The sequence below is a fragment of the Thalassophryne amazonica genome, chromosome 9 (genome assembly GCF_902500255.1).
Source record: "Thalassophryne amazonica chromosome 9, fThaAma1.1, whole genome shotgun sequence".
NCBI classification, from domain to species: Eukaryota; Metazoa; Chordata; class Actinopteri; order Batrachoidiformes; family Batrachoididae; genus Thalassophryne; species Thalassophryne amazonica.
The window spans coordinates 53,959,851-53,981,280 of NC_047111.1; the positions used below are offsets into that span (position 1 = coordinate 53,959,851).

Sequence of the window (21,430 nt, forward strand, 5' to 3'; positions counted from 1 at the left end):
TTTAAATCAGAAGTGCCTGACTCCGTGGTATAACTCACAAACTCGTAGCTTAAAGCAGATAACCCGTACGCTGGAGAGGAAATGGCGTCTCACTAATTTAGAAGATCTTCACTTAGCCTGGAAAAAGAGTCTGTTGCTCTATAAAAAAGCCCTCCGTAAAGCTAGGACATCTTTCTACTCATCACTAATTGAAGAAAATAAGAACAACCCCAGGTTTCTTTTCAGCACTGTAGCCAGGCTGACAAAGAGTCAGAGCTCTATTGAGCTGAGTATTCCATTAACTTTAACTAGTAATGACTTCATGACTTTCTTTGCTAACAAAATTTTAACTATTAGAGAAAAAATTACTCATAACCATCCCAAAGACGTATCGTTATCTTTGGCTGCTTTCAGTGATGCCAGTATTTGGTTAGACTCTTTCTCTCCGATTGTTCTGTCTGAGTTATTTTCATTAGTTACTTCATCCAAACCATCAACATGTTTATTAGACCCCATTCCTACCAGGCTGCTCAAGGAAGCCCTACCATTATTTAATGCTTCGATCTTAAATATGATCAATCTATCTTTGTTAGTTGGCTATGTACCACAGGCTTTTAAGGTGGCAGTAATTAAACCATTACTTAAAAAAGCCATCACTTGACCCAGCTATCTTAGCTAATTATAGGCCAATCTCCAACCTTCCTTTTCTCTCAAAAATTCTTGAAAGGGTAGTTGTAAAACAGCTAACTGATCATCTGCAGAGGAATGGTCTATTTGAAGAGTTTCAGTCAGGTTTTAGAATTCATCATAGTACAGAAACAGCATTAGTGAAGGTTACAAATGATCTTCTTATGGCCTCGGACAGTGGACTCATCTCTGTGCTTGTTCTGTTAGACCTCAGTGCTGCTTTTGATACTGTTGACAATAAAATTTTATTACAGAGATTAGAGCATGCCATAGGTATTAAAGGCACTGCGCTGCGGTGGTTTGAATCATATTTGTCTAATAGATTACAATTTGTTCATGTAAATGGGGAATCTTCTTCACAGACTAAAGTTAATTATGGAGTTCCACAAGGTTCTGTGCTAGGACCAATTTTATTCACTTTATACATGCTTCCCTTAGGCAGTATTATTAGACGGTATTGCTTAAATTTTCATTGTTACGCAGATGATACCCAGCTTTATCTATCCATGAAGCCAGAGGACACACACCAATTAGCTAAACTGCAGGATTGTCTTACAGACATAAAGACATGGGTGACCTCTAATTTCCTGCTTTTAAACTCAGATAAAACTGAAGTTATTGTACTTGGCCCCACAAATCTTAGAAACATGGTGTCTAACCAGATCCTTACTCTGGATGGCATTACCCTGACCTCTAGTAATACTGTGAGAAATCTTGGAGTCATTTTTGATCAGTATATGTCATTCAAAGCGCATATTAAACAAATATGTAGGACTGCTTTTTTGCATTTACGCAATATCTCTAAAATCAGAAAGGTCTTGTCTCAGAGTGATGCTGAAAAACTAATTCATGCATTTATTTCCTCTAGGCTGGACTATTGTAATTCATTATTATCAGGTTGTCCTAAAAGTTCCCTAAAAAGCCTTCAGTTAATTCAAAATGCTGCAGCTAGAGTACTAGCGGGGACTAGAACGAGAGAGCATATCTCACCCATATTGGCCTCTCTTCATTGGCTTCCTGTTAATTCTAGAATAGAATTTAAAATTCTTCTTCTTACTTATAAGGTTTTGAATAATCAGGTCCCATCTTATCTTAGGGACCTCGTAGTACCATATCACCCCAATAGAGCGCTTCGCTCTCAGACTGCAGGCTTACTTGTAGTTCCTAGGGTTTGTAAGAGTAGAATGGGAGGCAGAGCCTTCAGCTTTCAGGCTCCTCTCCTGTGGAACCAGCTCCCAATTCAGATCAGGGAGACAGACACCCTCTCTACTTTTAAGATTAGGCTTAAAACTTTCCTTTTTGCTAAAGCTTATAGTTAGGGCTGGATCAGGTGACCCTGAACCATGCCTTAGTTATGCTGCTATAGATGTAGACTGCTGGGGGGTTCCCATGATGCACTGTTTCTTTCTCTTTTTGCTCTGTATGCACCACTCTGCATTTAATCATTAGTGATCGATCTCTGCTCCCCTCCACAGCATGTCTTTTTCCTGGTTCTCTCCCTCAGCCCCAACCAGTCCCAGCAGAAGACTGCCCCTCCCTGAGCCTGGTTCTGCTGGAGGCTTCTTCCTGTTAAAAGGGAGTTTTTCCTTCCCACTGTAGCCAAGTGCTTGCTCACAGGGGGTCGTTTTGACCGTTGGGGTTTTACATAATTATTGTATGGCCTTGCCTTACAATATAAAGTGCCTTGGGGCAACTGTTTGTTGTGATTTGGCGCTATATAAAAAATTGATTGATTGATTGATTGATTGATTGATTGATTGATTGATTGATTGATTGATTGATTGATTGATTGATTGATTGATTGATTGATTGATTGATTGATTGATTGATTGATTGATTGATTGATTGATTAGAAGATGGAAGAAACACAAGATGACTGTCAATCTTCCTCGGTCTGGGATTCCATGCAAGATCTCACTTCGTGGGCTAAGGATGATTCTGAGAAAGCTCAGAACTACACAGGAGGACCTGGTCAATGACCTGAAGAGAGCTGGGACCACAGTCACAAAGATTACATTAGTAACACGTGATACTATCATGGTTTAAAATCCTACAGGGCAGCAAGGTCCCCCTGCTCAAGCCAGCACATGTCCAGGCCCGTTTGAACAGTAACCATCTGAATGATCCAGAGGAGGCAGGGGAGAAGGTCATTTGGTCAGATGAGACCAAAATAGAGCTTTTTGGAATCAACTCCACTTGCCAAGTTTAGAAGATGAGAACAACCCCAAGAAAACCATCCCAACCATGAAGCATGGGGTTGGAAACATCATACTCTGGGGGTGCTCTTCTGCAAAGGGGACAGGACGACTGCACCGTATTGAAGGGAGGATGGATGGGGTCATGTATTGCAAGATTTTGGCAAACAACCTGCTTCCCTGTAAGAGCATTGAAGCTGGGTCATGGCTGGGTCTTCCAGCATGACAATGACCCCAAACACACAGCCAGGGCAACTAAGGAGGTGCTCCGTAAGAAGCATTTCAAGGTCCTGGAGTGGCCTGGCCAGTCTCCAGACCTGAACTCAATAGAAAATCTTTGGAGGGAGCTGAAACTCCAAACCTGAAAGATCTGGAGAAAATCTGTATGGAGGAGTGGACCAAAATCCCTGTTGCAGTGTGTGAAAACTTGGTCAAGAACTACAGAAACATCTGACCTCTGTAATGGCAGACAAATTTTTCTGTACCAATTGTTAAGGTCTGTTTTCTAGGGGATCAAATACTTATTTCATGCAATAAAATGCTAATTAATTATTTAAAAATTATACAATGTGATTTTCTGGATTTATTTTAGATTCTGTCTCTCACACTTGAAGTGTACCTACGATAAAAAAATACAGACCTCTCCATTCTTTGTAGGTGGAAAAACCTGCAAAATTGACAGTAGATCAAATACTTATTTCCTTATAAAAGTTAGCAGCCAAAGGCCACACCTTCTGAGCTGCCATTTTTTTTAGACATACAGATATGTAAATACCATTCCCAAGAAGGTCCTGAAACCAGACTTGGGTTTCAGGCTGTCTAAAACCAGTTTTAGCCAGTTGAGCACATCTAAAACTGTAAAAATTGGCAAAAACCTATAAAGTCCTTAGTAAAAAACAATGAAGTATAAAGTTACACTTAAATGTCACACTGCTCACTGTGTACCCCTTATCTGATCTACTACAGTCTGCACCTGTGATAACTGTAGACTGATTTTCAGGCTATTTAAAATGTGGCAAAAACTTAGATCATATGGTAAAAACATCAGGCCAGCTCCTGCCTGGTGGCTCCATCTTCAACATCCTTCTCCCTATATACCCTGGGTCCCTCCTCTGCACGTGTCCACACCATCTCAATCTCATCTCTCTGACTTGTCTCCCAACTGTCCTATCTGTGCTGTCCCTCTGATATGTTCATTCGTAATCCTGTCCATCCTCGTCACTCCAAAAGAGAAAGGCAGCTCTGCCTTCTGTCTTTTTGTTAGTGCCACCGTCTCGAAGCCGTACAAGGTCTCACTACTGTGTTGTAGACTTTCCCCTTTACTCTTGCAGAAATTCTTACTTTGGTCACAGATCACTCCTGTCATCTTTTTCCACCCACTCCACCTTGCCTGCACTCTCTTCTTCACCTCTTTACCACAATCTCCATTACTCTGGACAGTTTATCCCAAGTATTTAGCCTTACCAACTTTCACCACCTCAACTCCTTGTAACTGCACTATTCCACTGGTCTCTCTCATTCACACACATCTACTCAGTCTTGCTCCTACTGACTTTCATTCCCCATCTCTCTAGAGCACATCACATCTTTCCAAAGTCTTCCTTTAAAATCACCCTAACAACATTTATTTTCCTATCCTCACCATGATACAACTTGAACCCACCAACCTATGCTCCTAGCCTTAATTGCCTTCCATTTGGTCTCTTGCACACACAGTACGTCTATCTTTCTCCTCTCCATCATGTCAGCCAACTCTCTCCCTTTCCCACTGCCAACTATCAAAGTCCTGACTATCATTTCCATCCTTCTAGTTTTCTTCCTCTCTGTCTCTGCACACAAAAAAGTTACAGTAGGCTACACCTGATTTGATTTAACCTCAACAACTGTCAAAGACAGATAGCAAGCTGTTAGATAAAAGAATGACATCTGAAACTGCAAAGAAGTTAAGCTGCAGCTTTAAAGAAAATACTTCATTCTTTAAGCTACAATCTGTTACAATGTCCTGTTTTGATTTCACATTGCACAAACTACTACAACATTATTGCATCCTTCAGTGAAATAAATTGTCCATCTATTTGCGTCTGCTGCTGCAGATGGGCAGCAATGTAGCTGGAATGACTTTCACTGAACTATTTTCCTACATCAATGCAGGAGAAGGCAACAACATACAGTGTTGATGCCAATTTCATACACAATGCAGAACTGAGCCCAAACAGAAAAACCTGTATTTGCTGATACTTACTCACAGAAATATTTACCCTAACTTTTAAGATTTATGTAATTTTATTACATGACTAATTCCCATTTACTTTTTTAGATCATTTTAATACAAACCTACCAAATAAACCTTACATGATGCATATTCATTATTCCTATTTATTTGAAATGTATAATCCTCAGCTTTATGTATGTAGTATTAATAAAATAGAATTACTCTAAATCAATAATAATGACAGTATTTATTTAAAATACATAAAGTATATTGTTTGAATCGCATAATAATTATGTTACCTATGTACAGGTTACCCTCCCCTCACAAGTAACCATCTACCCTGTTCCAGCCAAACAAAACGTGGGCATTTCCTGGGCCCTTCACCAGTCACTGGGATCCTCAAAACTGAGGTATCTTCATGCTGGATTATGTCCAGAGAAGTGTGCCATGTGGCCAAAAAAAAACTATAGCTGATGGACCCTCATAATGCAAGTATTGCACCTGATCTAAGTTTACTGAAGTTGTTTAACACAAAGCCATTCCAGTGGGTACCCAAGAATCCCTGAAGAGACCTAGTACTGAAGACATTGAGTTGTCACCTTCTGGCGACTGGTCATCTTCCAAGTTAATTGCAAGGCACAATGTGCAACACAGATTTATTTAACCAAGGTCAGACTCCATGTCCATACTTGCCAACATTTGAATGTACCAATGCGGGACACCCATGTGTGTGCACCAGTGACACCAGATCAAATTCTTTGTATATTAGAACTTACTTGGCAATCAATTTGATTCCGATTCCGATCTCAGACCCCTGTAAACCCAAACACTCCAGGCATTCAGGATCAGAGCTGATGAGCTGATGTGACTGAGTCTCGCCCCAAGCCTCTCTTTGTCTTCTTTTGTCTTCCTCAGCTACTTATTCCTTATTACACATTGCTCTTCCAGGTTTCAGCTGTCAAACATCATGTCCATTTTCACATCAGTCTGTGGGTAAAACAGAGCAGATGGATGCTGTTCTTGTTCTTCATTCTTTTCTCATCTCTTTTCCATAAACATTTGTCTGCTTGTCTTTATCTCTGCTGATTGTATTTCATCACAGTTCTTCCTTGACCATTATTTACCTGTCTCACACCACAGTCTTGTCTTTTACTTTGTCTCCTTCCATCTTATCGCTCTCAGCTGTCCTAATGGAAGGCTGACTGGTGCAGGTGTTGTATGAGAGATGGTCCTTGTCAGTATTTTCCATTGTCTGCAGGGTTTGCCTGGGGCCAGATTCACTTCATCCTCAAATAGTTAGCATGTCAGCTTTGAGTCCTGTAACACACACACACACACACACACACACAGAGAGAGACACGTATGAAGAGACCACCCACAGAAACACACCACACTCATTCAGCTGTTTCCTTTAATAAACTGATGTGTGGTGTTTTAACTGAAACTTTTCTTTTGCATGAAATGTCATGCTTTGTTCACTTTTCACATCCTCTCTTCTCCGTTGCCCATTGGCACCTCCAGGTGGAGCTAGTGGGGGGGCTTATGTTTATTTTGTGGTGGGCCGCTCACCGTGGGCCAACAGAATTTGCACTAAATGTTACTGATCGACCGATTTAGCTTTTTCAAAGGCTGATACCAAAATCAGTATTTAGTGAGCAGGATGGCCGACGGTGACATATAAAGCTGATTTCCTTTTATGTGTTTGCGTGTGTGCATGTGTGTTTTGACAATCTGATAAATAAAAGAATTTAATAACTACACACACAGTGACACAACTCCACATGACATGGAAAAATGTGGCAGTAGTGGGGTTCAAATCGGGAACTTTTCACACTGGCACATGAATGGAAAAATAAACCTCAATCATATAAAACATGAATCAACAAAATGATGCACAGAAATACAATAAACGCTGGGAGAAAATAAAAGACATGAAGACCAGGAAGGAGCGGGCCCTCGTTCAAGAGCTGTCAAAACGGCATGCTCAGCTACCCCAACAACCAAGCGTGCCGGACCAGGAACAACACAAAAACATCCCAAAACAAACATAATACAAACATAACCCCAGACCTAAAAGATGACAAAATTGAGAACATGTGCCGGCGGGGGTGAACATAACATGGATGCCTTGGACCGGAAGAGGAGATGGTTGTCACTTACAGTTGACCAGGGTTACCATGGCAACCGTATGTGACAGGGGAACAGGAGATGAGACCGTTGGAACTCACACCACTAACAAACACACACACATACACATACACACCATGGGCAAGAGAGGCATGCACGCCATGCCCATGCATTCACACACCTCCTCTCAAACACACCCACAACCAAGACAGGTGAGCAAGGACATAGGACACTGGGATAACTAAAAAAAAAAACACATGCCCCAAACCCCAACATCCATGGTATTTCACCCATTTTAATTTGTTTATGCCGTTTCAAATACAAAAAGCAAATCAGGCTTCTCAATATAAAAATTTGTAAAATTACCTTCCTTAAAATCAAACTCAATTCAGTGACCTGGAAATGTTCATGTATCCATCCCCTGACTTGTCTGAAGAATACTGGCAATAAAACTGATTATTTACAGGTATTGTACCAGGTTTTTGTTTCTTGTATAATTTTATTGAACTGTTTCTCACACCATGCAGTTCTTGTGCCAGTTTATTTCTTTTCTATGGGGCTCGTCGCTTTTCAGTTTTTTTGTGTTCTGTGCTTAAGCAAGTTGTTTCCTCGCATCTTCATTCTGTTGACCTTCACATAATTCTTTTATTGGTTTTTCCATTTTGGATTGGTCCCTAAGGGCCCTGTCCCACTGGCGTTTAGGAGGATTTGCACATGAAATGAGGAGACAAAAGCTGAGCGTCCGCAACAAAGGTGGGCAGAAATGACAAATGTCCCGGGGTGGATCAGCGAATACATGAGGAAGAAAAGCGGATATAACAGGGAACAGAAGCGAAGACGACCGCGGAGGCGCCCCCATGAGGGGCACAGTGGCCGTGATGCACTCGCTTCATCCGTGCCCACTCTGTCTGCATGCGCGACATACCATTTGCGACCGTGATGTGGCCGTGCTGGGCACGCGTCATATCTGTTTTGCACGCTGTCCCGGTCCGCCGCCAAGCCGTGCCAACCCGTCAGTTGCGGATATCAGCGGATGACAGGGGATATGCAGCGCGTTGGTTGTGTATGTCCTGCGTATGTCTTCAGTATGTGTTCAGGCAGTGATGCGGATCTCATCCGCAGCAGGATTTTTGAGCCGCTCAAAAATCCTGGCTGCAGACATGCGTGCCTCTGCGGATGATCATGGACGTGTTCGGATGGCGGCCGACTCATACAGGAATGTTACACGGTTATTGCGGTTGTTTGGCGGATGTGGGCCACTTTTGTGCGCATTCCATCCGCAAATCCTCCTAAACGCCAGTGGGACAGGGCCGTTAGTTTGTTTTGTTGGGTTGCTCACCGTTTGCTTTCTTTTGTTAAATTGTTTAGCCCCCCATATGAATCTTTTGCTCGTTCATGTGTCTTCCATGACTCAAATAATGTTTAATTTAGTTGGTTTCTTCATTTTGTATGCACCTTCTTTCGGCAAGTTAGCTGCTTTTGTATTTTCCCCATTTGCTTCCCTTGCAGTTCTTTGGGTTTAGTTATTCTTGGTTGCTTCTGGAACAGGTTATGTTTTTGTTTTTTCCGCATTTTATGTTCTGGCATTGTAATGATCAGTTGTAATTACATGTATTTCCACAGGAGGGCACTGCTACTGAATACTGTGTTGGTAATGTGAGCAGTAGAAGAAGTGAACAGCAATGTGTGTGATGGCTGCAGCTGCAGGTTCTGTGATATAAAACGGCCGCCTTTTTCTTTTTCGTCAAAAATAAAAAAAAGCCTCATCCTTCGTCCTTCAAACATGAACATGACAGGCATTACGTGGCATTTGTTTTATGTGTCATCCATCTCTTCGTCTCCCAATCAGTTGCTTTATTGGGTCGTCTGGTTTTTGTTGGTTTATTGTTTGTTTCCCTAAGCTAGGAGTCCCATTTGTAAACAAACATGGCATTTTGGGTTCACTGATTAGGTTGATTAATCTCTTCTATCTCTCTGTTGCCCTAAGAAAGTTTTGTTGTTCCAAATTTTTACTTCATGTGTCCTACCAGCTGTATGACCGCTTGTCCCAAGTCCCCTTCACTGTAGGTGTGCCCCGGGGATCCCGGTCCGGCTCCCTTTTTTCCCTTTTATTGCATCAAGACCCATCATTCATCAATAGCTGATATAACCACATAGACGGGGTATTACTTTGGAAAACCTTTGTCATTGTAATATGAAGTTACATTCACAAATGCCACTTAAAACTTGCTGTGCAAAAAAGAAGCCATATGTTAACCTTGCCCTCTTGGCTCAAAGCCATCTGCGTTGATCCATTATACAGTAGAAATATGCATTGTAGTCAGGTCGTTTTTGGAAGAAACGGATGCCATGTGCTATGTCAGGTGTCGAAGATGAAAAGGACAATCACGACTGTTAGAGCAACATATGCTGCCTTCAAGATGTCAACTTTTTCAGGACACAAGACACTGCAAAGCTATATTCTGCACACATTACAAAGACATGCCTATGGAAGAAGATGGGATGGATAGTGGACTTGCCTGCAGTTCTTTCCTGTCCCCAATAAAGAATGTGTGGTGAATTTGGAAATGAAAAATGCTACAATGATGGCCCAGTACTGTTGCACATTTTATGATGTGTTTGCATGAAGAATGGGACAAAACAACACCTCAGACACTTCATTGCTTGGTATCCTCAAGGCCAAAATATATTTTAAGTGTTATGAGAAAGAATGGTAACACTACATAGTGGTAAATCATTTAGTTTCTCAACTTTTTTGGAATGTGTTGCAGACCTTAAATCTGGGAATGAATGTACATTAAATCAAATAAAGTTGTCCAGAAACAAAACAAAGAAAAGAAAACATGAAATATTTTGGGTTCATCCTATCTGCAATAAAATAAAAGTCAAAGTAAATTCAAGAATTACTATGTTTTTGTTTTGGGTTTTATTGATAGTAGTAGTAGTTGTTGTTGTTGTAGCATTTTATTACATCCCAACTTTTTAAATTTGTGGTTGTACTTGATCAAGCAAGAAAATCATTGTTAGAAGTCCTAGTTGTACATTTTTGTTATTTAAGTACCTGGTAGTGGAAGCGAACCAAGTAGGTGCTGATGCATGTTTTTATGTATGTGCATTTGCATAATTTATGCGCGTCTGTATGCCCTCTGTTGTGAAGCACACCTCAGGCACTCAGCCTGTCTTGTGTGTGATTGCTCTTTGTTGTTTTTTGACTGATAAGTCATCCTCAAAAGACATTTGCATCGCCCAGGTGCTCTAGATTGAACACACTTGTGTGATCTCAGCCTGGGCTCTACGTGAGGAAACACAGGTGGTGGGATTCTGGATTATTTATAGGCTTCCATTCTTGTTTGCCCTCTGGGGACTATGTTGTGACTTGACGTCTGACGTGAGATCAGACCCTTAGGAGCCGCACATGATCTTCACTATTTGTCGTAATATTCTGGTGATCCCATCAGAGCAATGCGGCCATTTCAAATCAATACCAATCACTGTTGCATTTACCAGTTTGTCATGATGCAGTGCTGAGGAAGCATCAAGGACGGTGATACAGGATCAATCATCAAGTTTAGCTGTTGTCAGACAGGATACAAGTAGAAGTTCTTAATGCAGTTGTATAGAATTACAAAGACAACAGACAGGCTCAGCAGCATTCTAGAGAACTTCTTCCACCTGTGTGAAGATGAACTGCGTAAAAAGTGTGTGTGGATTCACACTCATTCCACCAAGGTGTGAAATGCATTGCTTCAGGGACCTTCAGGGACCTGTGCTCACTGCCAGACTTTATAACAACAGCTGTGGCCTCCGCATTGCAAAACCATGCACATACAAACTCACACACAAGCATATAACACAATACAACATGAAATATTGTGCCACTGTTGAATTATATTCTGTAATATAGTGTAACACGTTATAATTGTCTATGTGATATTTTCTGTGTATTTTGTGTTCAAAAAAGAAAAAAGTCAGTCCAGGTCTGGGAGGAAGACTGCAAACCCATGACCACTTGTCAACTATAGTTACAGTACAGTGCAGAAGTGAAACGTGGGCATCCCCTTGACCTTTTCCAACCACTATCGCCCTCAACACCTGTGGGCTGGACCATGCACAGAGGATAGTTTCAAATGGCACTCGTGAAAAATTGGAGCTGCACTCGAACATCTCATACAGCAGTTGCCACATCCATTCGCACACAGTACATGCACTCTACATTTGCATGTCGCTCGTGTCGGAAACCCATTCGAACGGCAGGCAAGATCAGGTCACACTGCCAGCTGATCGTGCTTGCAAAATTTGCACAGCATGTCGAACACAGGTCAGACATATCATGCCGCAGCCAAGGGGCTTTTCAAAATCAGCAGCCATGTCAAACCCTGGCTGAATGGCGCGAATGAGGCAGCCTTCACAGCAGTGGCCAAGTGACAGCTAATGTCGGGTGAGGGGACATTCATCCACGGCCGGAGTCCAGGTGCCACCCACAAACATACAACACCACTCATGGGGCACTTAGAAAAGGTGGGGCCATTCACGCAGCCAGCATGAAAGCAGAGAGCAGGGGACCACTTTCAAGCTGACTGCACATTTTCTTTGATGTATGTACATTTGTCCAGTGATTGCTTCCACTGCGGTGTGAGCATGATGTGGTATCACCACATCTCTCATGTGCTTGCACTGTTTTCATGCACGAAACACTCGCTGCGGGATTGTTCACACCTGTCCAACCATGTGACCCTCCCGACAGTGGAAATTCGGGGGGGGGGGGTGTTTCGCCCTGTATCGGCCAGTTTCTGCTTCTTTCGCCCAACTTCATGTTATGTGTGAAGGGGCCATAAGGCATGTTTGCAGGAAGAATGGAACAAAAAGTATGTTAACAAATGAAATTAAGATGATGACTCAAAACCAGTAGGTTCTTTCTGAGTACTTTCCCCTTGTGTTCTCCTTCATTCAGTTATATATATATATATATATATATATACACGAGGGCTGTCCGTAAAGTATAGGTCCTTTTTATTTTTTTCAAAAACTATATGGATTTCATTCATATGTTTTTACGTCAGACATGCTTGAACCCTCGTGCGCATGCGTGAGTTTTTCCATGCCTGTCGGTGACGTCATTCGCCTGTGAGCACTCCTTGTGGGAGGAGTCGTCCAGCCCCTCGTCGGAATTCCTTTGTCTGAGAAGTTGCTGAGAGACTGGCGCGTTGTTTGATCAAAATTTTTTCTAAACCTGTGAGACACATCGAAGTGGACACGGTTCGAAAAATTAAGCTGGTTTTCAGTGAAAATTTTAACAGCTGGTGAGAGATTTTGAGGTGATTCTGTCGCTTTAAGGACTTTTCACAGTGCGAGACATCGCGCAGCGCTCTCAGGCAGCGTCATCAGCCTGTTTCAAGCTTAAAACCTCCACATTTCAGGCTCTATTGATCCAGGACATCGTGAGAGAACAGAGAAGTTTCAGAAGAAGTCGGTTTCAGCATTTTATCCGGATATTCCACTGTTAAAGGAGATTTTTTTAATGAAAGACGTGCGGGCAGATTGCAGCGTCAGCTCGCAGCCGCCGCGACGCTCCGTCACAGGAAAAACACCTCTGTTGGAAGCCTTGAGGACAAGTTGGAACATCTCCAGCTGATAAACAATTTCTCATATACTCACTCCACTGAAAGCCATCAAAAGCCAACTGGATTTTAACAAATGGTTATCAACACGGAGGTGTTTTTCCTGTGCCGCCGCGCCGCGTCGGCTGCGTCCCGATGGCTGGCTCGAAAGTCCGCGGAGTTAACTTTTCAGCAAAAATAGAGTAAGTTTCTATCTCATATCATTAAAAAGTTATTAATAATTTATTAAAGCTTGGTCTTAGCCGTCGTATACGACGGCGTCGGACCCAGAGGACTAACTTAGCCATTGCATAACCAGGACAGGTCTAAAAGCTTGTATTGGTTCCACACAGCACCACATGCACTCCACTACAGCACTTCCTTTGGTCCTGGAAAACAACCACCCAGACAGACAAACAAATCATCTCCACCTATGAAATGAAACCATTCATCTGCCGCAGCCAAGTGAAATGTGGGCATCCCTTTGACCTTCTCCAGCCATTATGGTCCTCAACACTGACACACCTGTGTGTTGGATTATGGAAAGATGATCACACCACATTGTTTAACAAATGTAGTTGATGTTCTCTTACAGTGCAAGCAGTAGTCTTCATTTGATTCTCCCTAAATAACTATGTTTTAGGCCAAATGGTTATTTGGGTTCAATCTCACTGGACTGCGATGGCTTGCGAGCGGCATTACTGAGGGAATTCAAGAGAGTTTGTGCAACGTTCACTGAGTGTCGCTATCCCCTCCCTTGAGTTGCAAGGCGTTGCTTGCTTAATGCCTGAATTTTGAAAAGTTCAAACTTGGCGAAGCAACAAATGTCCTCATCAAATACTCACAGAGCCATTGCGGGCTTCACAAAGCCCTGTGAATGTAGTCACCTCAACTTATAATGTGCAAGGATCGTGTGAGAACTTTGTGAAAGACTGACGACACACTTGACCTTTATACGGTCGGAGAGGAACAGCGCTTCTAGAAAGGGCCGAGCAAGTCTAGTAGCCTCCAGTGACCTTGCAATGCAGCCAGGATCACGCTGAACCTCCGTGCACGCATGTCAGTGGGCTGGATGACATCTGTCCTATGCCAGAAGAGCCATCCAATGGAAATAAGTTTTATGTGTCAGCCCAGCCGAGCACAACACACAGCAGTTGTCTGGACAACTCTTGTCCGGTGGTGAAGGATGCATGCAAACCAGATTAATTGTGTTTCTCTTGGGGAGGTGATGGTCTAGTGGTTAAGCATTGAGCTTGAGACCAGAGGATCCTTGGTTCAAATCCCAGCCTGACCAGAAAATCACTAAGGGCCCTTGGGCAAGGTCCTGGTGTGTAGTGGGTGCCTTGCATGGCAGCAACCTGACACTGGGGTGAATGTGAGGCATTCTTATGCAGATGGAAAAGTGCTATATGAATGCAGTCCATTTATTACCATTCTCTCTCTCTCTCTCTCTCTCTCTCTCTCTTTTGAGGACTGTAGTGAAAATAAGTTTAAATGCTTTATCGTATTATCCTCAGCAATTGACGGAGAAGTGGCCATTGCAGCACATTAAGGTGCATGCATCGAGAAGCACTTCAAGCAGATCCCAGAGCCCAGCCAGCAGAGGATCATATAAGTGGAGGATTGTATACTGGCCTTTCCCAGTAGAAAAGGACAGTGGATCCAGCAGGGACAGTAATATTGACAAGGCACAGATCCCAGACATCATTCTGCAAGTCGGTGAATGTGCTATCCACACTTTTCTTCCTGGGTTTTTCAGTTCTTATTTATTTATTTATTTATTTGTATTTTATTTTATTATTATTTGCGGGGTCTGTGCCTTACTGGCTGCAGTCTGAGGAATTTCTATGGTCTCTTTTCACATAATAACAGGATAATACCAGTCCACAGTCATCCTGAGCATGTTCACAAGCATGTCATCATTTCAGACATGAGTGGCATTCGGTATCCGTGAGAATGCTGCACTGCAATAGCCCACAAATCAGCAGATCCTTGCACTTGAGAAGGCTGCACTCAACATTTACGAGACTGCCATGTGTATGTATGCAGACATTTTCACCACAAGTCTGTGCAATATTCGGCTGACATTTGAGAGGGAATGGTGGGCACAGCTAACCAAAATGTTAGCTTCAATAACAGATAATCAGCTAACTAAAAAGTTATCTTTTATAAAGCTAAACCGATAAACCACCCAAAAGTTCATCAGAAGCTACAGCTAACGAATAACTTCCAGTATTGTCTCCGGTACACTTGCAACTACTAACAAGCTGATTTTGAGTTTTAACACCACAATCGCTTCTGATTACATCAAAGGAAACTCCTTACTACATAGCTTCCAGCAGCAAAGCAGTTGAGAGGAGCTGCGAACCTCAACTCTCTGCTCAATAAAAGTGTCGCCGTGAGGTGGAGGTCTTGGAAAATAAAGCAGTGCTGACGTATGGTTTATTTATAAATAAAAATAATACCGATAGAATAACTCCATTAATGTCAATTCTGTCAATTGTACAAAGTTAAAATATAACATATATCTATTAATGTTGAATAATGCACTAATTCTGAAGTTCTGTAACAAACACAGACAGATGCCAAAGGGATTATGGGTAAAATGTGCCTCCACTAACACTGATTGATTGTCTCATTCATTCTATGTAAAAACCAACACGTTAATGTGAGGTGTGTGTTAGTGTTTACATATAAATGTGCTTTTGTAAAATCTGCCATTTTTTTAATTTGTTAAAAAAAGAAGGCATTTTCAAAAAAAAGCCAAGTTGTAATTAGATAACCGCCTGATATAACCGGTGTCAAAATAAATAGAACACTGCCATCTACTGGTGCCCAGACACTCAGTACTTAGGGTGAATACTGCCATGAACACTACTGGCCAGTAGATGGCAGTAGAGACCTGAAACCTTGCCAAAACAAAATTCCAGATAATCCGTGTCTGCTACATTTAAGATGCGTGGAATTTCATAAACGCAAAATGAATTTCGGACATCTTATATATATTACTCTGGAACAAAGATGACAGACAGTGTTTGACATAAGCAGGACTCTAAATAGCAAACAGGAATCGATTGCAGTGATTCCAATTGAAAATAATGGAGAAGTAACTTGGCCTTCTTCTGGCATTTTTACATAAAACAAACACAATAACAATATCTATAAACCCACAGAATATATTCACGAGAGTTTTAGGCACAATATACAAAGAGTTTAATGCTGTTGTCTGTGTGGAGCCTGATCAGAGCATCTCAGATGCATTTCTTCTATCATGAATGTACTGAGATTACCCATAATGCACTGGGCACAGCATGTCCACACTAAAACCTTTGAAATGAGTGCATTACTTTAAAACTAAAACATATATCTGATATTTTCACTTTATAAAACTTCAGACGTGATGTTAATTTAAATACCTTTCCAAAATTAGTTTGGTTAAAATTTTAACCATAAGTTAAAACTGTATGCCTCTGGATGATTTGGATGATATTGCCAGTGTATCATATGGGGTCAGAAGAAATTAGGTTTTTTCTTTTCTGTGACCAGTTCTCCTTTGTTTGCTGAGGATAGAGCGGTTTCTTCTAGAACCAGCTCTCCTTTGTTTGCAGAAAATAGAACTGCGCATCTACCATAAAACATTTAACAAGGAGGTACTCAACTGATTTTAGACTTCATAAATGTTTGCAACTGTTAAGCTTTGTTTACCACATCTGCAAAAATACATTAGCGGTCTAAAAATTATTGGACCAAAACTTATCGGAAGATAATTCATCCGTTAATGGTTTTCAAAGTTATCTGAAAAGCTAATCCGATAATGAAAACATTATCTTTGATAATTAGTGGTTAGTGGATTAGCGAAACTGTGTGGACCACTGTTGAGAGGCATGATAACGTGTCACTCATACCAATTCAGTGAGATACCAATTGAGAATTTGTCACTAATTCACGTGATTTATCACAAATTTGTTTCTCCAACTACTCCTCAATAGTCACTGCCCAGTGAGTTAATACCCTAAGGATACGCTGAAGAGATTGAGAGTAGCAAAAACATCCAGTGGGTCACTCATTACCATCCAAGTCTCACAACCTACAGTAAGACAGGTGGGAAAGAACCTTACTTTTCCTGATACCTTTCCAAACACATCTGTCCACCAACCGCTTAACTCCATAAGCTCTTCCCAAAAGTCTCTACACGTCAAGGCCAAGGACTCAGAACACAATCTGAACTATAGGCTAACCATAGCCCTAACTTCAATTTCACCTAACCTTAACCTAAGTTTCTTTTTGTACCTGTGTTGTAAAACAATTTGACTCTTCTACCAAAAATCAAACCCATATATCTGATTCAGAGTCCATCAACATAACTGCAGTGTTACAGAACCATCAAGTGAAAGAGGGAGAGATTTCACATATAAATAGAAGGAAATGGGGATCATAAGAAGAAGAACTTTGTTAATCCCAAAGGAAATTGTTTAATGATGTTGGCACTGACTTTTGGCAACCTTCAGTGACTGTGTGTGTGTGTGTGTGTGTGTGTGTGTGTGTGTGTGTGTGTGTGTGTGTGTGTGTGTGTGTGTGTGTGTGTGTGTGTGTGTGTGTGTGTGTGTGTGTGTGTGTGTGTGTGTGTGTGTGTGTGTGTGTGTTGGGTGGGGGGCATTTTCCTTGTTGGGTTAAACAATGTGGCATGATCCTCTTTGCATGATCCAACACACAGGTGTCTCAGTGTTGAAGACCCCAGTGGCTGGAGAAGCCCAAAGGGATGCCCCTGCTTCACTTGGCTGAGGCAGATGGATGGTTACATTGGAGAGTTGAGGATGACCCATTTGTGTGCTTGGGTGGTTGCCATCCAGGACCCAAGAAAGCAACAACAACAGTAACATAGTGCTTCTGATATGCTTTTGTGAAACAAAGATGTGCAGATCATCACAGATCTGTGCTCAGTGTATTTGAGGGGTTTGTATAACAAAACTGTAATATAATTGACTTGTGATTATTTGCTGCTATGTTACTACAGATGAAAATGGCCAAAATTTCAGCTTTGCCAGGAAAGGGTTCTGAGCAGGTACCTTAGTGGGTTAATGAGCTGGGCTACCAATACTTCGACTTGGGTTCAATTTCTGGTCAGTCTATTGTGTCCTTGGACAAGACACTTAGTCTACATTGTGTCTGTCCATGCAAGTGTAAATAGACACCCACCTTGATGGGGGACGTAAGTGTTGGACTGGTCTACTGTCTCTGGGGCGGGAAGCCTGGGATAAATGCCAGAACCAAGGGCCTCAGGGCCTAAATAGAACTTATTTTTTTCAGTAAATGATCAAAGACAATTCTCTGTTAGGAGTTCCTAGCTCTAAATGTCAGTTTTCGTTGTTAGGAATTGGTACTCATCAGTCTTTGGGCCATATCACAACCAATCACTGCATTTTGTGAAGAGAAAAAATTATTTTTGCCATTTGTGGTCAGGTACTTTCATTTTCTTGACAAGTAAAAAGGTGTTTCATCTCTTGGTACAAAGTAAATGAGTATCATATGCTGAGAGGTAGTAAACCTTTACTGGACATTTGGTTATATAATTTAGAGAGAAATTACACCAACAAAAGCACCCACAGGTCATTTTCAAATAACAACAATCAATGTTCCCACAAGATCACCGTAAAATCAGTCCATACAGTAACTTTTCAAGTAATCAATGAACCAACAAAGGGGGAAATCTGTAATTTTTTTCTTAGACAAAAAGTCACAGGAATTGTTTGTTGAATGATCATTCCTGGACATTTAGAGTCAGACTGAGTACCTGAGAGAGGCAAATGTTACAGTAACGCACCATCCGAGAATCCTCAGGTCATAACTCCACGTGACAACTGTGACACACACACACATGCTCATCGAGGTGTGTGATAAGGTAATCCATTTACAGGTGGAAGCTCGAACCCTGCTATCATACCAAATGATGAAAACCTCCTGCTCTCTCTCTCTCTTTCTCTCTCTCTCTCTCTCTTTCTCTCATATACGGAGGAATAAAGTATTTCTAATCTGCTGCTGCTCTCTCTCTCATGCGTTCGGGTCTGCAGCCTGGCAGATAACTCCTTGTCATTGATTGAGAACATGTCTCACCACACAACGCTCTCTCTCGACAACACGCATCATCATTTTCCGGGAGTCATCAGCTTATGTAGGTGTAGGTGGGGAGATGAAAATTCAGCCCCCCACTGAAAAGCAGTTAAATGTTAAGTGTTGAGCCGCTAGGCATAGAATTTAAAGCAATGCAATCCCTGCCCCTGTGTTTGGAGGTTTATTAAAGGATATCTCACAAAACAGAGAAGAGTTGGTACTGCGGGCACAGTCTGGGAGACAACTTCCAAGAATTGGGAAAACGAAGAGGTTTAATGCTCTAATGCTTCCACCTAATGCTGCTAGGCAGGACCTCAAAACACAGGATTGGTGTCTCTTGGTACAGCCTCCCTGGAGAGGACAAAAAAAGCCACCCAAAGCCAAGGTCTCACTTCCATGGATATGAGTCCTAGAGGACCCGGTCTGTAACTAACAGACCAACATATGAAGATCACAGTTGGCCACAAATGTGATTGTTTTTACAACATAACATCCTGGACTTGTGTCAGGTGACATGCAAAAACAACACCCATTGTATAACTTTAGGGGATGATATTAGATTAGATTAGATTAGATAGAACTTTATTGGTCCCTTGGGAAGACTCCCTCATGGAAATTGAGGTTCCAGAAGCATTGCATAGCAGCACACAGGGTAAGAAGCACACAGAGTATCAAAAGTGAAAGTAAAAAAGAAAAACAGTTTGCGCTGTGCTTCTAACTGAACTCAAACCACAGAGCCGTATATGAGTACTAGAGACTGCAGTCGCCCTGAGATGCGTGGTTGCCATTTTCACACCAGGCAACTAAGTGGCTAGCGCACAACCACAATCATAGAGCTTGTCAAGAAACAGCTGGAAAATGTCAGAAAGCTGAGCATGTTGGCAATGCCACAACCGAAGGCAGAAGGGAGACAATATTTCCTTCCATAAGTAAGTAGTTTTGGTTATTCTTGTTACTTTTCCATGTTTTTTGGGTGATAAACTGGTGTATCTTGCAGGGCGTCATGCCTGTGCAATGCATGAATATGAAGTTGTATACCATGTATATATACAGCAGCTGCTTTGCAGAGGGAAAAACTATCTACAGAAATCAAACCCTTTTTTGTACTAGGATGTAAACATATTTATTCATGCTATAAAGTTGGGCATTTTAACATGTATTTCTATGGCAATCTGTTTGGTTTTGTATCTTAAAATAACCATTCAAGGAATTGCAACTTTTTCTTCTTCCAGAGTGTCTCATTTTTGACAACTGGGGGTTGGGGCTTGGTTTCAAACAGTAACCTTCAGGGATGCATATCTGTGAAAGCAATAAGTAATGATTTTGACTTCAGATGTTAACAAATCTCAAAGTTGACATTTTTAAACATTAATACTGCAAGGTCAAAGATCTGCCTGACAAAAAAAAAATCATGCATTTCTGACATTTATGAACACATTTTTTTCCTGAATTTTGCATTTCAAGGAAGAAATGGAATAGAAACCTTGAAATTCTCACATCACCTGCTAGATGCCGACAAAAGCTGCTCAAATATGTGGCAAGATTTCCAGTGTTTATTCATTTGAGAAGTTAACTTTTAGCAAAAATGGGCTGACAGCCAAAAACCAACTTACATTTGTGTCTCTTGCTCTTATGGGCAATTTACTTGTCATTATTTTTTTGCAACATTTGAATTAAATTATTCCCATATTTAATTAACTTCAGTATGCAAGACAAGACAAGACAATTCATTGCACTCTTTTGATGAATTCATGCAAATGCAATAAATAATCAAACCAATGTCCGGGGTGCAATATATTCCAGCTGGCCCTGCTTAATACACTTGTACTTGGATAGTTACCGACAAACAAAATACACTTATATTAACAAAAAATTAACTTTGGTTCAGCTTGGGGCAAGTACAGCAAACTTCATGGTCCAGGGAGAAAGTGTGGTACAGCGCCATGTCCAAGGTCCATTTGAAAGTTCTTGAGCATGCTTTCATGTATTTATGCCAAGATAGTGGAAGGAGCCAATGGAAACACATGGGATTGTAAAGACTCAGTCACCAGTTCATGTACCAGTTTAATAACAAGTGAAACATTATGATTTTCAACCACATCATGAATTAATGAATAAATTGCAGTAGTCCCTAAATTAAAATGTAACTGCATTTAAATTTGTTTAATGAAAGTAAAGTCCTTGTATTGCGAAATCCTTTAAATCGCTGTTGTCTTAACAGCTGACTTGATCATAGCTGTCTTTAGTATCTCACAGGAATTAATTAAAGCATGGGAAAGAATCGTACCTCATGGTCAGAATACAGTAAAACATGGCTTTGAGGTATGTATTTTTTGTCTCGATGGATACTCCAGGGCTCCATAAAAATGTTTCCCTACAAGATTTCCCATCGATAAATTATCTCTGACATGAGAATCCAGAAGGCACAAGCCACCTCCACACCCACAGCAAAAACTATCATCAACAATACAGCCAGACATCACCAAAGCTCAGAAATGTAATTTTTACAGGTTGGAAAAAATATA

The 21,430-nt window shown here is 41.3% G+C and overlaps 1 long non-coding RNA gene across 1 annotated transcript; it reads left to right on the forward strand.

Moving 5' to 3' along the window:
• The first annotated feature begins 9,720 nt into the window (after nucleotides 1-9,720).
• On the forward strand, nucleotides 9,721-20,881 carry LOC117517138. The gene is made up of 3 exons (XR_004562663.1): nucleotides 9,721-9,929; nucleotides 10,086-10,090; nucleotides 20,871-20,881. It is a non-coding gene; the product is annotated as an uncharacterized LOC117517138 (long non-coding RNA).
• Nucleotides 20,882-21,430: the final 549 nt, after the last annotated feature.